The following is a 17889-nucleotide window of genomic DNA, read 5'->3' as shown; positions in this document are numbered from 1 at the left end:
TAATCCCTACTTCCCCATATAATCTTTGTCCTACCCTGTATAAGCAGCTGGTTTATGTGGGGACCGCAGAGCAGCAGATCTTTGTGGATGACCTGCTGCTCTCCCATACTGCCAGCAGTATTGGAATAGATGCTCATATATGATTCAACCCCATTTCTGCTTAACTGGCTCAAGTAGCGACAGGCAGCTCAGACTCATTGATTGTCCGGTTACAATCATATTGTGGTCTTGCACTCAGTCATTCCTGGTAGTGGTCTCAGATGGCAGTCTCCAGGTGAGTCAATTCTGTATTGTTCTAGGACTCATTCCTGAAGTCCCAGCCTAGAACCTGATCCTTCAGCCCTTTCAAAGATTTTCTAAGCACATAAATCTGTACAACAAATCCCTTCAGGCTCAAAACACTTCCAATGGTATCTGTTTCCTGCACTGAACCCTGGCTGATGCAATCAATAGACTTTACCTCTCCGCCCCCTTGCTCCTGGCACCTACCCTTTCACTGAGATTCCAGCCCTAACCCCAGGCTAATAAGGTATGCAGAGTACATATTCAGTAGTCCTCTGGCTTTGCTACTTTATTCCAAATTTCTCAGCATGTGGCATAATTTCTCCCTCCAGAGCTAAATTTTTACATTTGTGACCCAGTTTCTTTTTTTTAAAGATTAAAAAAAAAAAAACAACCACAGATTTTTTTTTGAGAGAGAGGACAAACCAGGAAGAGAGAGAGAGAAACACTGATGAGAGAGCAAAACATCCATCGGCTGCCTCCTGCATGCCCCCTCCTGGGGATCGAGCCTGCAACCAGACACGTGCCCTGACCAAGAGTCAAACTGGCAACCTTTTGGTACACAGAAGGAGGCGTGACACCCAACCAATTGAGCCACACCAGCCAGGGTGTGACTCAGTTTCTGAAGAGCTGGATATTTTTTTATCCTCACCTCAGGATATTATTTCCATTGCTTTTCAGAGAGAGTGGAAGGGAGGGAGGGAGGGAGAGAGAGAAACATCAGTGTGAGAGAGACACATCGATTGGCTGTGTCCCAAAGGTTAAAGACAAAAAGAGAATCTTAAAAGCAGCAAGAGAAAAGCACTTAGTTACCTACAAGGCAGCTCTCATTTAATGGTCAGTTGATTTCTCTACAGAAACTTGACAGGCCAGAAAGGATTGGCAAGAAATATTCAAAGTGATATAAAGCAAAGACCTACAACCAAGATTACTTGACCCAGTAAAACTATCATTTAGTATGGAAGGACAGATAAAGAACTTTCCAGAAAAGCAAAAGCTAAAGGAGTTCATCACCACCAAACCAGTATTATAAGAAATGTTTTTTTTAATATATTTTATTGATTTTTTTACAGAGAGGAAGGGAGAGGAATAGAGAGTCAGAAACATCGATGAGAGAGAAACATCGATCAGCTGCCTCTTGCACATCCCCCACTGGGGATGTGCCTGCAACCAAGGTACATGCCCTTGACCGGAATCGAACCTGAGACCCTTCAGTCTGCAGGCCAATGCTCTATTCACTGAGCCAAACCGGCCAGGGCTATTATAAGAAATGTTCAAGTGTCTTCTAGAAGAAGAAGAAGAAGAAGAAGAAGAAGAAGGAGGAGGAGGAGAGAGAGGAGGAGGAGAGAAGAAGAAGAAAAAAAATATGAACAATAAAATGGCAATAAATACACATCTATCCACAACTGAATCTAAAACAAACAAACAAGCAGAACAGAAAAAAAAAAAAAAAAGAACCCTAGCTGGTTTGGGTCAGTGGGTAGAGCGTAGGCCTGTGTACTGAAGTGTTCCAGCTTTGATTCTAGTCAATGGTACATGCCAGGGTTGTGGCTTGATCCCCAGTTGGGGCATGCAGGAGGCATCCAATGAATAACTCTCTCTCATCATTGATGTTTCTATCTCTCTCTCCCTCTCCCTTCCTCTCTAAAATCAATTAAAAAATATATTTTTTTAAAAAGACTCCTGGGATTATAGATGCCTTTGAAAAGCCACAACCTTTATATGCCTTTAGTCCCAGGCTCCCAAATCAAGCCTATTCTAAGTTATATTTATTTTTAAAAATCAATATTCTAAGAAACAGTTTTTTGTTTGTTTTTGTTAATCCTCACCCAAGGATATTTTTCCCTTGATTTTTAGGAAGAGAGAGGGAAAGACAGAGAGAAACCTCAATGTCAGAGAAAAACATCAATTGGTTGCCTTCTGCACAAGCCCTGACCAGGACTGGGGCCGGGCCGGGAAGGAGCCTGCAAGCAAAGTATGTGTGTTTGACTAGAATCGGACCCAGGACCCTTCGGTCTGCAGGCCTGCCGATGCTCTATCCACTAAGCCAAACCGATTGGGCAGGAAACAGTATTTTTAAAACATTTGTAACAGCATTGCCGGCATGGCTCAGTGGTTGAGTATCGACCTATGAACCAGATGTCACAATTTGACTCCCAGTCAGGGCATATTCCAGGTTGTGGGCTTGACTCTGAGTGTGGGACAGTGCAGGAGGCAGCCAACCAACAATTATCATCTTTGATGTTCCTATCTCTCCCTCTCCCTTCCTCTCTGAAATCAATTAATAACAAAAACATTTGCCACATTAAAATATGCTTAAATTCTTCAGGCTAAATAACAGTTTATCTCATGTCCATTATTTAAAAATAAAAATTTTGTTTATAATTTAGGTATTTTCTTTACATAGCTACAATGTTTGTATCAACACCCTTTCACTGAGTCCATTTATGTTATTGGAAAATACTATTAAAGACCATTTGACAAAATCAATCAGGCTAACTCTCAATCTCTATAAGAACTGGCAACTTACATGCTATAAAATACATACTAGGTTTCTCCATTTTATTTGGATTACTTTTCCACCATATAGAGAACCAATGGTTGCTCTAAGTTACAGAATTAACATTACAACGACCTTAAAAAGCATATCGGTGCTTTTCTTGCATGGGATATAAGAAAAAAGTTGGAAGATAAGTACAAGAAATTCACTTGGGTCCAAGCTGGTTTGGCTCTGTGGATAGAGCGTCGGCCTGTGGACTGGGGTCCCGGGTTCGATTCCAGTCAAGGGCATATGCACGGGTAGTGTGCTCAATCCTCAGTGGGGGATGTGCAGGAGGCAGCCAATCAATGATTTTCTCTCATCATTGATATTTCCCTCTCTCTCTCCTTCTCCCTTCTTCTCTGAAATCAATAAAAATATATTTAAAATAAAAAAAAAAGAAATTCACTTGGGTGCATATCACTGTTTTTCCCCCAGAAAGGAGAGTCAAGAACATGATCTCAATTAGAAAACAAGGAACTCTTGTTTTGATGAAAATGTTTGGATGTATGCCAGCAAAACAAAGGCAAAAATCAAGAAGGAAGAAGACATGGGATACAAGAACACAGCAATCAAAACCAGTGTAGAAGAATGCCAAGATGCAGCAGAGCTGGAAGCCATCTTTCTCCACAGGACAAAGCCAGTGGGCTCCACGGAGCATGTATTCAACAATGAGAATGGACTGCATTTCATGCTGTAGATGGAGAAAGGAGGCACCTATTCTTTTCAATAGGGAAAAAAGAAAGGCAATTGGAATTTGTAAGAAAAAAAAATCACAAGAAAGCTACAGTCCAGACATGAAGCAAACTAAAATATATCTTGTTTTTAAACAACTAATGGAATTTAAGGAAAGTGGCATTCTCTCTTGGATGGCTGAGGGGTCAAAAAGTGGACCCATGAAACAGGAAAGAAATGTCCTGGCCTGGCACCTGTCTCTGCACTAATATTTACATAGTGATAATAAAGCAAATGTTGCTTACTGCCATTCAAAGTTCAGAATCAATTATAGACAAAACATTGACCATTTATTTATAGCAACAGACCAGAGTGCCGCTGTCACGAATCTTGATGTCATCAAGTTAAAAGACAGAAAGCAAAAGTGAAGCCGACAGAGGCTGGGTGGGAGAAGAGAGGGGCGAAGGGAAGGAGGGTGTGGCAATGACTTCACCATACTTCGTCGGGGGAGACAAGAGCTGCTACAATAAAGCTGAAGAACAAGAAACAGGAGTATATCTTATTTTAAGTTATGAAGACTTCCAATAAAATAACTAAAGATAATAGAACTACCAAAAATGGATAGGATCGAGAGAATATCTTAAGCAGTTAAATCCTCACATTTCAGAGGTAGAGTAAATGTCTATAATTGATACAGCAAGAAATATTAACATAGGGATATTATTCCAAGTTATAAAGAGAACCACCTGAAAAACAAAAATAAATGAGTTGCCCCTGAGAAGTAGTACTGGGATGAGGAGTGGAGAAGGAATGGCATTGGGGCTGTGGCATCTATATATAAAAAGCTAATAATGCTAAGTGTCCATCCGACCAGTAGCTATGACACATACTGACCACCAGAGGGCAGACGCTCAAAGCTGGAGCTGCTGAGTTGCAGTGACTTGGCAGTGATGGATCTTGGGTGATGCACCCCGAAACCAGAGAGGAGGGAGCCCGATTCCTCGTGGAGCCATGCAATTCCACCTTCGGCCTTGGGTTATGTTGTTGCTGGGGCACTGTTGATCCCGAATCTGGTTTACTGCACACTTGCATTTGCGTTCCAACCTTGTTTGACAGCAACTTTGCAGAGTGCCCTCTCGCACACTGGGACCCCTTGGGGGATGTGGGAGAGCCAGTTTCAGCCCGATCCCAGCAGGCCAGGCTGAGGCACCCCACCTACTGGAGAGACCCCACTCACTCTGCAGCTGTCCTTCGAGCCACAGGTGCGGCTGGCCGCTGGGGAGGGACCATGGGAGATTGGCTCCAGGGAGTATCCAGCCCCTCTCACCCAGTCCCACCCCTGCCGGCCACCTTCTAATTAATTTCCTTTCAATGTGCACGAATCTGTGCAGTGGGTCACTAGTTTCATTATAAGTCCTCTGGATTGGCAATTTTCTTTTCTTTTTTTTTTTCTTTTCTTTTTTTACTAAATATTAACTCAATTTTTTTCTTTTTTTATTGCATCACAAGGGAAGGGAGAGGGAGAGAGAGATAGTAACATCAATGATAAGCGAGAATCATTGATTGGCTGCCTTCTGCATGCCCCACACTGGGGATGGAACCAGCAACCCAGGCATGTGCCCTAACGAGGAATTGAACAGTGACTTCCTGGTTCATAGGAACAATGTGCAACCACTGAGCCACGCTGACTGGGCTAACTTAATTTCTTAAAATAGCTAATAAAAACCAAGTCCAAGTTGGATTGAATTTAGATATAATAATCTTTTTTCTTTAGCATATCAATATGAAGAGTATTAATACTTTTGTTTTTTCTTTAACCATTGTGCGTCCTAAAAGCAATTAACATTTGTTTCTCACTTCAGGGATTTCTAGACAGTTGAGGTAGTCATTGAACATAACACATTAAACATGATTTTCAAACCAATCAGACAACCTGAGGTTATGCCACAGACTGATGAAAGTTTTGTGGACTATTATTTGCTAGAGAGAAATACAACCAAGCGGTGTAGAGGAGCTCTCAGCAGTTCATATCTTCTCCGTTTTAACAGGGGCCACGGGTGCACCTTCAAGATGATGCTCCCGGGGAGTGGAGCAGGGATAACTTCCTGCAACTTCATTTTCCTCAAGCACAAAATAAGCAGGAGGGGGAGAGACTCATCCCCACAGTTTGTCAGGACAAGTAGTTATGGCCTGAGCAGCTTTAAAGATTTGCACTGTGTGCGAACCCTGGCAGGGCTGAATTCTTATTTGTGTTTTGAAAATCATTTGAATTTTTTTGTTTTTAATGAGATTGCCTAATAAAGTCTTTATTAAATTTAAATTTTTTTCATTATGCTAGAAGCCACTAAAATTGGTCCTCTTTTTTATTCAATCTCTAGTGAATAATTGGCTTCGTTCTGTAACCTAGTTTATCTCTAATTTTGTATATAAATTTCTCCCCTTCTATATTTTGAGATGAGGGTGGAATACTTATGAGGCAGATAGTAATGAAGTTCTAGTCCAGTTTTAGTGCATATATAAATGAAGGTAAAACCATACAAAAACTCATAGAGCAGTCCAAATTTTTGATTGATTAAACAAATATATATTGAGTGTGTATTATGTATAGGCACTAGGCTAGCTGATAATATTCTATATCAAGACAGGACTAGCCGAAACTGGTTTGGCTCAGTGGATAGAGCGTCGGCCTGCGGACTCAAGGGTCCCGGGTTCGATTCTGGTCAAGGGCATGTGCCTTGCTTGCGGGCGCATCCCCGGTGGGGGGTGTGCAGGAGGCGGCTGATCGATGTTTCTGACTCTCTATCCCTCTCTCTTCCTCTCTGTAAAAAAATCAATAAAATATATTTTTAAAAAATTTTTCTGCAATATAAATTTAAAAAGACAGGACTAGAAGCCCTGGCTGGTGTGGCTCAGATGGTTGAGCGTCCTCCTGAGCACAGAAGGGTCTGGGGTTCGATTCCCGGTCAGGGCACATGCGGGTTTGATCCGTAGTCCCAGTGCATGGGGGAGGCAACTGATCACTGTTTCTCTCTCACATCAATGTTTCTCTCTCTCCCACTCTCTCTGAAAAAAATCAATAAAACATTAACAAAAAATGACAGAACTGGAAGCATTATTCCACCCCTTGCAGCACTTTAACTGCTTGAAATTTTAGAAAATGTTTTCATTTAGTCCAGGATTTCTCAACATTGACACTATTGACATTTTAGATAAGATAACCCATTGTCGTGGGGGCTGCCTGTGCCGCATCCCTGGTTTCTATCACTGGATGCCAGTAACATGCTCTCCCGCTACCCCCATTCCCAGTAGTGAGGAACAAAACTGTCTCCATACTTCGCAAAATATCCCCTGGGGATCATATTGTCCCTAGTTAAGAATCATCCTATCTGCCCTAACCGGCTTGGCTCAGTGGATAGAGCTTCAGCCTGTGGACTCAAGGGTCTCAGGTTCGATTCCGGTCAAGGGCATGTACCTTGGTTGAGGGCACATCCCCCGTGGGGGGTGTGCAGGAGGCAGTTGATTGATGTTTCTCTCTCATCGATGTTTCTAACTCTCTCTCCCTCTCCCTTCCTCTCTGTAAAAAATCAATAAAATATACCGTATTTTCCGGCGTATAAGACAACTGGGCGTATAAGATGACCCCCAACTTTTCCAGTTAAAACATAGAGTTTGGGATATACCCGCCCTATAAGATGACACCCGGTGTATAAGACAACCCCTGACTTTTGAGAAGATTTTCCTGGGTTAAAAAGTCGTCTTAGCCAAGACCGGTTTGGCTCAGTGGATAGAGCGTCGGCCTGTGGACTGAAAGGTCCCAGGTTCGATTCCCGTCAAGGGCACGTACCTTGGTTGCAGGCACATCCCCAGTAAGGGGCATGCAGGAGGCAGCTGGTCGATGTTTCTCTCTCATCGATGTTTCTAGCTCTCTATCTCTCTCCCTTCCTCTCTGTAAAAAAATCAATAAAATATATATTTTTTTAAAAAGTCGTCTTATATGCTGGAAAATACAGTATTTTTTAAAAAAAGAATCACCCTATCTAATAAAAGAGTAATATGCAAATTAACCACCACTCCGCTACACCCACAAGCCACGCCCACCAGCCAATCAGGAGCGAGTATGCAAATTAACCCAACCAAGATGGCTGCAGCCACAGAGCGAGCAGGAGGCTTGGGTTTCCCCGGCAATGGAGGAAGCCAAGCTTTCCACACACACTGGCGGGCCCAGGCCTCCACTCAAGGCTACAAAGTTTCAATTATAGAAGATAAATAAATCCCAACAAAAATGGCGGCAGCCACGGAGCTGGGGAGAGCAGGAGGCTTGGGTTGCCCCCGGTGATGGAGGAAGCCAAGCTTCCGCAGCCCTGGCCTGCCTTGGTCTCCACTACAAAGTTTCAATTATAGAAGATAAATAAATCCCAGATAACAGGGCCTCCGCTTGGGTTGCCGGGGGGCATGGTCAGCCTGCAAACCACCACAGGCCCCTCGCCCAGGCCGCCCCATGTCCCAAGGGAACCCCCACCTGATCCGGGGCACCCTTCAGGGCAAACCAGCTGGCCCCCACCCATGCACCAGGCCTCTATCCTATCTAATAAAATAGTAATATGCAAATTGACAATCACTTGAACACACAAGATGGCTGCCCCTATGTGGTCAAAGATGGCTGCCCCCATGTGGATACAAGATGGCTGCCACAAGATGGCCAGCAGGGAAGGGCAGTTGGGGGGGACCAGGCCTGCAGGGGAGGGCAGTTAGGAGTGACCAGGCCTGCAGGGGAGGGCAGTTAGGAGTGACCAGGCCTGCAGGGGAGGGCAGTTAGGGGCAAACAGGCTGGCAGGGGAGCAGTTAGGCATCAATCAGGCTGGCAGGGGAGTGGTTAGGGGGTGATCAGGCTGGCAGGCAGAAGCGGTTAGGGGCAATCAGGAAGGCAGGCAGGTGAGCAGTTGGGAGCCAGCAGTCCTGGATTGTGAGGGATGTCCGACTGCCCATTTAGGCCCAATTCTACCAGGATCGGGCTTAAACGGGCAGTCGGACATCCCTCGAGGGGTCCCAGATTGGAGAGGGTGCAGGCTGGGCTGAGGGACACACATCCCCGTGCACGAATTTCGTGCACCGGGCCTCTAGTCTCTATATATAAAAGGCTAATATGCTAAGTGTTCAACTGTTTGACCATTTGACTGGTGGCTATGACGCGCACTGACCACAAGGGGGCAGACTTTCAACGCACAGGCATAGTAACATGGAACAGACTGATGAATCTCAGAGGGAAGGGGGGAGTGGGGAGGGCAGGAAGAGATTAACCAGATTTTATATGCATAATAGAGGCCCGGTGCACGTGCACCAGTGGGGTCCCTTGTCCTGGCCTGTGAGGATCGGGCTGAAACCGGCAGTCTGACATCTCCCAAGGGATCTAAGATTGCGAGAGGGCGCAGGCCTGGCCAAGAGACCCCACTGGTGCACAAATCCGCTGGGCCTCTGGTTTAAAAATAAGAATCTTATATTTAAAGAATTAAAATTTAATTTTAGAGATACTACTACTGTGCCAACTTTGCCTGTTTCTCATGTGATGAATTTGTCTTGCCATTTAACATTTGAACTTGAGAAATATAAATCATAATGGACTCCGATTCTTAGATAAGATAAATGGGGTCTTTAGCACTGCAGTTGAGTGGCATTTTCAACTAACTCATAAATAGCAGAACAAATATGATTCAATATTTTTAGCTTAGGGAGATCTATCTTAAACCATGCATGGCTGATAAAAATGTGAAATCTAAGCTCTTGGAATTTCTCTTGAGTTAACCAGATGGTATGCTTATGATCTGCCTACAAAATCTTTCCTTTCTTTTCAAATAAAATGCTATTTTTTTACTTTCCACTTAAAAATCATATGCTTTTAGATTTTTTCCAAGTTAAAAAAACATCTAGGCTACATTAGACACTAAAGTAAACTATCACGAGTCCTGGGATTCCTGGGACTTGGGTAATCTCAGGAACATGTCACTTACTTCATGTTCTTTACCTTCACCTTCTTATATCTTCACGTCATCTAGGCTTCTCGTATATCCTTATGGTAACAGCAAACACACACATATTCCTTATTATGTGTCAGGCACATTCTAAGCTCTTTTACATATGTTTAAATTTAAAAAATTTTCCACCTTATTGATATTTTTTTAAAAAACCTACACGTATCTAATGTATACAATTTGATAAATTTGCACATATGCATTCACCCATGAAACTATCACCACAATGAAAGTATTCTTTGGCAAAAATACCACAGAACCCCAGCCAGTGTGACTCAGTGGATTGAGCACTGTCCCATGCACCAACAGGTCACCCCTTTGATTTCCTGTCAGGGCATATGCCCAGGTTTCGAGCTTGATCCCTGGGAGGGGGGCGGTGCAGGAGGCAATTGATGGATGTTTTTTTTCTCTTTGAAAACATCTATCTCTCTCTCCCTCTCCCTTCTTCTCTCTTTAAAAAAAATCAATTTAAAAAATACCACAGAAGTGATGCTTCAGGCAACATATAATTTTGGTTTCTCCCATTATTGTGATACTATGATTGACATTGGTTAAGGTGGTATTGGCCAGGTTCCTCTGCTAAGTTAATAGTTTATCTTTTGTACTTAATGGGTATCTTGTTACTGTTATTCTTCAGACGTACACCCACTAGTTTTAGCATCCATAATTATTACTATGATGGTTACCAAATGATTTTCTAATTCCATCATTTCTTCTACATGACTTTCTACCTTAAAAACTCTTTTTTTAAAATATTTTTTATTGATTTCAGAGAGGAAGGGAGAGGGAGACAGAAACATCAATGATGAGAATCATTCATTGGCTGCCTCCTGCACACCCCAAACTGGGGAACCAAGCCTGCAACCCAGGCACGGAATTGAACCTGGAACCCTTCAGTCTGCAGTCTGACGCTCTATCCACTGAGCCAAACCAGCTAGGGCTTAAAAATTCTTTAGCGCTCGCGTGCTCTCTCTCTCTCTCTCTCTTCTCCCTCCTCCAACTGTTTCTCATTGTGGTCCTGCTATTTATTCAATAGGTTATATTCCTTTGTTTTCATTATTTATTTTGATGTTCAAATTGTTACAGATTTGGTCAGTGAGAGCTCCTTCAAATATGTTCCTGTGAGTCTGACACATAAAGATGTTCCAGGCTCATCTTGTATTTCCCCTGCCCCAGTCCTGGAATCAACCATTTCTTCAAGAAGTCTCTGTTCTTTTCAATAATAAATGAGATTTAGAAACCACATCCGGTGTTATGTGCACTTGTTGCTCCTGAGCTCTATGAACAGAACCTATATCCCTGTGTTCATAGACACACAGGCGTACATATACATATGTTAACATTTAATCATTTCAATCCTATGAAGTAGCTACTACTTTTATTTTTTAAAAATTTCTTTATTGATTAAGGCATCACATATAGTAGCTACTACTTTTATTATTTTCATTTTATAGATGAAGAAACTGAGAATCAGAAGCTAAGTAACTTGCCAAAGTTCTCCCAGTTAAGTGATAAGACCTAGATTGGAACCTGGGTAGTCTGGCTACACACCTACCCTCTTTTTTTAAAAAAAGGAAACTAAAATGATATTTTAATTAAACATAATGCATAATCTTTGATTGTATCCTGGAACAGAAAAAACAATGTTCTAAAGGACCTTAATAGGACAGTGGCAAAATTTGATGATGGTACTGCTCAGTCCAAAATGTCAAACATTGCAGGTGATTATCTGGCCTCTGCCTGCTTCTTAAAGGCACTTACACCATTTTGGCTGTAATTACCCCAGCATGAGCTCACGTTCTGTAGCTTATACCCATTACTTTTGTTCTTTGCCTTGAGCATCACAGTAAGTCTGTTTCCGTTTCCATATTTTAATCATTCTGACAGTTGAAAGGAGCTAGTCTGCTTTCTTCCATTCTCAGTCTTCTTTTCTTCAGCATAAATATCCTCCATCCTTTCAACCATTAGCGTGAGAAGCTGCTTATGTGTGCTATTTGCCAATGCTCCTTCTGAAGAATGGCACCTGAGTAGTCTGGTTGCAATCAAGCTGTTGGCCAGGGATGCAGTTGTATAAAGGCTTGACTGGGGCAGGGGGATCTGTTTCAAAGATGGCTCCATCCCATGGCTGTTGGCAGGAAGTCTCAATTCTTCAACACATACACCTACCTCTCCACAGCACTTCTGTGTATCCTCATAACATGGCAACTGGCTTCCCAGGCGATCCCTTCAGTCGTCTGGGATCAGTCTGGGCCTCCCAGGCCCGAGCAGCTGCAGCCTGGCCTTAACAACCTACAGAGTCTCCAGTCCAAAGGCAGCCCAACTAGCTACACACCTACCCTCTTAACATAAATATCTATATATATAAAAGCCTAAGCGACTGTTCAACCATTCGACCGGTAGGTATGATGTGCACTGACTACCAGGGGGCAGACGCTCAACACACAGACATGGAAACATGGAACAGACTGATGAATCTCCGAGGGAAGGGGGCAAAGGGGAGGGTGGGAAGAGATTAACCAAAGATCTTATATGCATACCAGAGGCCCGATGCACAGATTCGTGCACCGGTGGGCTCCCTTGGTCTGGCCTGCGGGGATCGGGCCAAAACAGGCAGTCCAACATCCCATGAGGGGTCCCGGATTGCGAGAGGGTGCAGGCCAGGCCGAGGGACCCCACCGGTGCACGAATCCATGCACCGGGCCTCTAGTTTATAGATAAAAGTTGAGGAGGGTTTTTTTTTTAAATATATATCATTTAAAATTCTTATTGATTTTTTTGTCTTTTATGTCACATGCTGTGTTCTACTTGGGGAGTAGGAGAGTAGGAAATGTACTGCTGACCTAGGAATCAAACCCAAATAACGTATAACACAGAATTGCTTCTCCCCACTCCAAAAACTAAAGGTTTGCAACTGCACCAAACTCACTAAGCCTGGTTCTTGCTTCCTTAAGGATGAGTCTAGTCCTTCAAGGATTTTCAGGCCCTCACCCTCCTGGTGACCCTGCCCAGCAATCTAGTGGATGTGCTCCTGACTTTATCCCATGCTGTGCTGAGGCTCTACCTCCTGCTGTGTATTCAAACTTCCAAGTACTCATGCAAAGCAAGAGAACTAGTGTATTTTTTAAGTGAAGGAAGAATATGATTGTGGATTTTTAGATACGGTAAAAAGGAAATTTATTACTTTTAAATTAATCAAGAATTATACTCCATGGTGGATAGATATTGCAAAGTTTTTTTGTTAATCCTCACCAGAGGATATTTTTTCCCATTGATTTTTAGAGAGTGGAAGGGAGGGGGAGAGACAGAGAGAAACATTGATGTGAGAGAGATATATCAGTTATTTGGTAACAACCTAAAGGCCCTATCTCTTGCCAGTGGAAATCAGTGTTTCTTCACTGAGTCTCAAGGAAAGCATTCCAGAAACCCACGTATAGGAGATTGTGGCATGGGAAGACTTATTTGTAGCATCAGATGCAAAATCAAAGGATTGCCCCTGGGTTGCCAATGTCCCATCTCGGTCCATCCAACCTTATCTTCATCAGGGCCAGAAATAGGGCCAATGTCCGGAGATTCTGTGCCATAATAGAACTTAGTCCTTTGGCGCCCAGTCTGCTGAGGGTACCAGGTGGCCGCTTTGAAAGGCATGAGTGCACAGGATGGGAGAAAGCTCTTTGTTGGGCTGATTATATTATCTACGGCTTGGGAAGGACCTGGCACCCTTTTCAAACGGACCAATCAATTTCCCAGGCTTCTGATGGGCCCACCCCCTAACCAATCTAGTTCCTAGATCTTTCCGGGTTATGTCTCTTATCCAATCCTTTTCCAAGTTTAGAATGACGAGGTATACCTCCATGGTGGCCTTCTTGGTTCCTACTGCTCATTTGCTTACCTCCCCTTTATTGTGATCTGGGAGGAACAGACTCCTGGTTCCCTGGGGAGTGGGTGAAGCTGTAACTTCCTAAGGAAGCAAGCCGGCTTACGGTCCCTAGGTGATTATGCCTAATAATGCCTGATTTCCTTTGCTCCCCTCCTTTATAATAGCTATCTATGCTAAGATATCCACTGGAGAATGAATAAATAATACATAATATATTCATTCAAAGAAATTCTCTAAGCAGTAGAAATGAATAAATTATAGCTACCTGCCCACAGATGAAGCAAGATGCAGAAGAAAATATACAGGAAGATTCCATTGACATACAAATTTAAAACATATAAAAAAACCCTACATATATTGCTTAAGAATATATACATAAATAATAAAATTATAACAAAGTGCATGGAAATGAAAAACACCAAATTTAGTAAAATCAATTTTATTTGGGGAAAGAAAATGTGATCACAAAGTACAAACTATTAGTAATGCTCTTTTTTTTAAGTTGTTTATTTCTTGACACAGTTTCTGAGTGCATTAATCTGCATACCTTTTTATAAGTCTGAAATGTGTCCTAGTATATTCAAAAGAAAAACCGAGTTTCCCCTTGAGTTTTCACTTCCGACCTCACCGGGATGGGGAGAAGCAGAGAACAGGCTGCTGGTATCCCCCTGGCCACATACTCCCCAGGTCACGAGTTCCGCAGCCACCCTTTCAGAACTTGCTTACAGGACTAGCGCGACAGGAACGCACTGAGGGGGTCTTGGCGCATGTGGACAAGATGAGGGACTATGCTGAGCAGCTCATGGACTATGGAAGGCTGGGAGATACCAAACAACGAGACTTGCACGTGGGTGACTTCTGGCTCACAAAGACTTGATCCCAAAACAGTTTCAAGTACTGGCCCCTTGGTACCAAGGTCAGAATGGGACTACACGAGAATGCTGCAGATCCCAAATCAGAAAAAGCAGGATTGGGCTAAGATGGCAGTGATCAAGTATAAAGGCAACTGCCTTCCACCCGTTTTCATATAGTTCTTATTGGAATAATTTTCACGAACACCTGTAATAGGGTTTTACATCTTCCCCAGATGTTATCTTCAGTTCCACAACATCAATGAAAGTCATTAAACTATTTTGCCCTACCTGGTTTGGCTGTGGACAGAGGTTGGCCTGCGGACTGAAGGGTCCCAGGTTTGATTCTGATCTAGAGCAGTACCTCGGCTGCAGGCTCATCCCTGGCCCTGGTCAAGGTGCATGCAGGAGATAATCAACGTCGCTCCGTCATCTCTCCCCCTCCCTTCCACTCTTTCTAAAAAAATCAATGGAAAAATATCCTCAGCAGAGGATTAACGAAACAAAACAATAGGTCATTAAACTTAAAATGATGAGAATCATTGATGGCTACCTCCTAGATGCCCCACAATGGGGATGGAACCCTCAACCTGGGCATGTGCCCTGACCAGAATCAGTGACCTCCTAGTTCATAGGTCAGGGATCAACCACTGACCACGCCAGCCGGGCAGTCATTAAACTATTTTTTTAAATTGTGATATTTTGCCTTTTAAATAATTAAGACACTTTTATGTGCAACAATGGAAGCTTTGCAGTAATGACTACTTTCTTGTTTTTGTTAGATGTTTTACGAGTGAGTTCATAAATCCAAATTGCAATAAATCCATATTAATAAGTTTTATTAAATATTTCATGCCTAAAAATCCTTGACTTTATTTAACATTAACAGCACAGTAGATGGTGTTGACAATTTGTGGTGTGTTTTTTTATTCCTCACCTGAGGATATGATGCTTTTATTAATTTTAGAGAGAGGCAGAGGGAGAGAAACATTGATGTGAGAGAGATTGATTTTACAGAGAGGAAGGGAGGGAGGGTGCGAGGGAGAGCGAGAGTGTGAAACATTCATGTGAGAGAGATACATGCCCCAAGCGGGGATCAAAACCACAACCCACATGAAGAAATAGAATATATAGGCATCTTAGAACCCCAATCCAAGTACCCTCCTTCAGTTACTTCATTCCCACTCAAGAGTAACCAAGATCCTGTTTTTGTACTTTATACATAAATGGATCCATAAAGCATATATTCTTTCATGTCTGGCCTCTTTGGCTCAATATTAGGTTTTTGAGATCATCCAAAATCTTACATGTACTTATAGGTCTTGCAATCTTATTGTTTTCTCTTGTGACATAATTTGTCTATTTGGGTTGTTTCCAATTTTGGATATTACTAATGATGCTATGAATATTCACTGCATCTAAGTTAAAAAAATCTCAGTGGTAGCACCAGTATCCCACTGAACTATTCAGAAGGGGTGAAGAAATTTTTTTCAAGCACTTGCAAACTATAAATTAGCCCGGCTGGTGTGGATCAGTTGGTTGAGCATCATCCCATGCACCAGCAGGTCACTGGAATCGAACCAGTGACCTGCTGGTGCATGGGGTTGCACTCTCAATCCCCAGTAGGGGGCATGCAGGAGGCAGCTGATCGATGTTTTGCTCTCACATTGATGTTTTGTTTTCACATCAATGTTTCTATTTCTCCCTCTCCCTTTCCCTTTCTCTCTCTGAAATCAATAAAAACATGTTTTTTTTTTTTAAAAAAAACTATAAACTAAATATCTTAAAGTAAAAACTTGTGGATATCTTGGTGAAAATTAATAAAGTTGAAACCAGGATTACTACCAATACAAAATGTAAGTAGGGAATTATTCTTACCAATGCCATTTTAATTATTCTGATATCTTTCCCTAAATTAAACTCCGAATTGCAATCTCAGCATATCAAAAGAAATTCAAGTGAGAGACCTAACCCTAAATTTTTTTTTTTTTAAATATATTTTTATTGATTTTTACAGAGAGAAAGAGAGAGGGACAGAGAGCCAGAAACATCGATGAGAGAGAAACATCAATCAGCTGCCTCCTGCACACCCCCCACTGGGGATGCACCCGCAACCAAGGCACACGCCCCCGACCGGAACCGAACCCGGGACCCTTGAGTCCGCAGGCCGACGCTCCATCCACCGAGCCAAACCAGTTTCGGCAAATTTTATGTTTAATTATATATGGCTGCACAGGGAATATTTTTTTTAGCCATTTCTTCTCAGACCTTTACACCCCATAAAGACATGCTAGGATTAAGAATTTATACCAGTTTGTTATAAGTAAATGTATTTACAAAGTGCAACTTTCTTCAGAAAATACCAGGATTTCAAGTGCAAAGATATAAGAATGTCTAGTATTCACTGATGTCAAAATCATATTTTGGGATTTATTTAAAAAGTGGCAACAGATTCTCAAACACACAAACTACTGCCAGGAAATTACACACATGAGGGAAAGAGAACTTGTAATTTAGTTTCTAATGGGAAATTAAAATGTAGTACAAAGTAAGATATAATACAAGGGCTTAATTAAAGAAACCACCTATGAAAGAGGATAATAAAATACCATTATTTTGTTTATGTGACTAAAATATCAGAGCAGAGAATTCTGAGGGCAATTTTTAGCTCTGTTAAGACCTACTTCAGACTGCCATGCCATGCAATCGGAAATAATTATATTAACACAAACCTAAATCCTGTAATAGGTAATTTTCAACACTATGAGACACCCTATGGCTCCCCATCCTGAGTGTTGTTCTCCTTTGTTGCAAAGAGAAAAACAATAAATGCAACTTGTTCAAATACCAAAAAAAGTGAGAACTGTATGGAAGATATTTTAACAAACATGTGACACATACAAAAAGAAACAAACAAAAAGGCATGTCACAATTTCCTGAAGTCTAAAAATAACTAAATATGCCTTAATAAAAATATAAAAGGTAAGTAATAATTATTTTAAAATATTCTATTGGTTTTGCTGAATATGAAAAATATTGTTTTTATTAGTTTGAAGAAGCATTATTTTATTCATTTTATTACATCAAATTTGAAAAGAAATGACTAAATTTTAAACATTATTTAAACAAAAATATCTGCCTTATTTTAAGTCAATGCAAATTTCACTCATAACTCTATACTAGCATATTAACATTTGGGGAATTTTTGGAAAGACACATTATTACATATAAAACTGTCTTATAAGACCTTAGGAATAAGAAATGGTTCATAAAACTTTACAAATCTTCCTAAACAATGATTAATACAATGAAAATTATATATAGACTTTGATTTTTAATAAAAATTTCAATTATTTTACAATCAATTTGAAACAGAAGTAAATATGCCTCATAAATGTTTTGAGGACTAACATTCATCAGGATTACTATAGCTGTAATTACTTAAAACATACACTAGAAGAGACTATCTGGCTCGTTTTGTTCTAGAAATACTAATGAACTAATAATTAGGTTGGAAATCATGATTTAAAATCAATGACTTAGAAAATACTATATAAAAATTCAAGGAGAGAACATTGTTATGGTCAACTTATCATTATTAGTTGTAGCAGTACTGTATTTTGTACACATTTACAAATC

The sequence above is a fragment of the Eptesicus fuscus genome, chromosome 16 (genome assembly GCF_027574615.1).
Source record: "Eptesicus fuscus isolate TK198812 chromosome 16, DD_ASM_mEF_20220401, whole genome shotgun sequence".
Taxonomy (NCBI): domain Eukaryota; kingdom Metazoa; phylum Chordata; class Mammalia; order Chiroptera; family Vespertilionidae; genus Eptesicus; species Eptesicus fuscus.
This window is presented reverse-complemented; position numbering follows the sequence as displayed.